The sequence below is a fragment of the Bison bison genome, unplaced genomic scaffold (assembly GCF_000754665.1).
Source record: "Bison bison bison isolate TAMUID 2011002044 unplaced genomic scaffold, Bison_UMD1.0 scf7180017864302, whole genome shotgun sequence".
Lineage (NCBI taxonomy): Eukaryota > Metazoa > Chordata > Mammalia > Artiodactyla > Bovidae > Bison > Bison bison.
Genome location: NW_011494874.1, coordinates 1,336,438 through 1,338,857, shown reverse-complemented (window position 1 = coordinate 1,338,857; position 2,420 = coordinate 1,336,438).

Below are 2,420 nucleotides of genomic sequence, written 5' to 3'. Positions count from 1 at the left end.
AACGTTGTCTCCGTCAGACCTCACCTGTGCTAGGAACCCTTTCCTCACTGGGCTTGGCTCCTGCTCTGTGCACGCACGGGCAGCCTGTGTTCCCTATCATTGTTTTTCACTCAACAAATATTTAATGAGTTCCTACGATACACCAGGCACAGAGAAGGGGGTCCAGGAGGAACTCCAATACCTACAAGTCGGAAGGAGAGGGTGGAAGCTGCAAAGGGGGCTGAGGGGGGAGTGGTCTGTGAAGGAGGAGGAGGAGGACCAAGGTCCAGGGAAGTGAGGGAATTTCCCCAGGGAGGAGTGGCAGACCCAGGTGCTGCTGAGAAGTGCACTGAGAAGAGGAAGTGACCGCCGGATTGGGCAGGAGGGAGCTTGTGGGTGACCTTAGCAATAGTCAAGGGTAGGGATAAATCCCTGCTGGGGTAGGGTGGGGAGAGACTGGGAAGGGAGGGAGTGGAGAAGGCAGGTTTAGACTAGTCTCTGGAGTTTTCTATGGGGGGTGGGGAGAGCAGGCAGAAGAGGGCTTGGGAACAATGGTGAGCTCCCTCTCCCCTCCTGCCTCCTTTTTGGAACATGGTACCCAAGGGAAAAGAGAGAGAGGCTGATGGTACAGGAGAGCAGCAACGGGAGGGCAGCAGGAGGTGGGTGCTTGAGATCAAGATAGGGGTGGAAAAGCCTGAGGGGGAGGTGGATGCCAGGTAGGGAGATGTGTCAGTTTGGGGACTGGAAGGTGAAAGATCCCATCTGATGGATTCAGTTTTTCTCACTGAAGAAGTGAGGTGAGGTCATTTGCTGGGACTGAGGGCAGAAGGGTTGTGGGAGGTGCATAAGGAGAGGGAAGAGGGTGTGAAATCTTAGTCTCGGAGGGTGGGGAGAGTGTCCCCAGAAAACATGGGAGGGCTGCTGACTCTGTGGAGTGCCTGCTTGAAGTCTGACATCACAAATTCCCAATCAGAAGGGCTATATGTGGGCCCCCTTGCCTGCCCCCCAACAATAGGCAGGGGCAGGAAAGGGGCTTTCCTTTCGGTTTGCAGGGTTGCTTCAGGTGGAAGGAGAAGGGATGGGGAGATGGAATTTGTAAAAATCCACCAGGCTAGGAGGTAAGTACTATTATGTGTTTTACAGACCAGGAAGCTGAGAGGGTCAAGGCCAGTATGGCATTCTGTGTGACTTCAGGGTCAAACTAGAACTGGGCTTGGTACATGTTAGCTGTTATATATTTGTTGAAAAAAGTGACTGGCTGGAAGGCCCAGTGATGTATCCACTGTCATTACCCAGCTAGGAAGTAGCTTCCAACCTTGGGGTTTGGTATAGGTGGGACTGGTGACCCCACATCCTGCGTCTTCCCTGTGGCCCTAATAAATGACTCAATATCAGCCATGTGCCCTTGAAGGCTAATCTCTCCAGAGTCTGGTAGTAAAGCTCCATAGACACCAAGTGAGCAGGGCAGTGTTCTCAACCTCATTTCTCATGCAGTGCTCTCCCGGAGATGAGTCACAGCCTTCAGCCAGGTGTGAAGGCCACTTCTGGTTCCTAACCTTTGGCTTTGCTGCCTGTATCCTCCCACTGCGGCTGGTGGGGAGTTATCCGGGGGGAGGGGGGGGGGCACACACCTGCACCACCCGGGCTCTCGAAGGAGACGGGTGTCCTTTTAAGGGGAATCCAGGAGTTGAGACCCTGAACTCGGTGAGGGCACGTCTCCTCCATGGTGAGGGCACGTCTCCTCCATGGTGAGGGCACAGTGCCTTTTCTTACAGGCCCTTTGGGCAGAAGTGAAAGTGGTCACTTCATTGAAGTAATAATGACGGTCCATTCTGCAGAAAACGTGGAGGAGAACATCCTGCTTATTTATTCAGACTTTTAAAACCATCAAACTCCAGATCTCTCCCTGTAGCTATTTATAACCAGAGCTGGTGTAAACTGTCCCCATATTAAGCGCAGGTTCGAAGTAACTTAAAAAATAGCCATCCGCTGCATATAAAATTAAAAAATTTTTTTTTTTCATTTATAGACCTTCTCTCGCCTCCGATTATGTGTGAAGAGCGCTCGTTGTTTGGAGGAATCGGTGGGGGTGGGGCAGATACAGACCTGCGGGGGAGGGGGTCACACACTCTCCCATCCACCCCTCACAGCTATAAAAGCAGCCCTGGGCCCACTGGTCAACTGTCCAGGGCGAGGATGTTTTGGCCTGGGTCGAGCGTTTCCTCACCGGGGTGCCCAGGGTGGAGCGGCGGAGGCCGGGCAGGCGGCAGATCCGGAAAAGTGGCTCTTGCCTCGGAGGAAGTTGACCCTCCTCCCCCTACCGAGGGCTTGGGATGAAAACGGCTACTGCCCCCTTTACCCTTCTTGGACCCCCCAGCCCGTTTCTGTAAGCCCCCCGTCCCCGTTTTCTAAGGGCTCCCCTCCCCCCCCGGGGACAATTC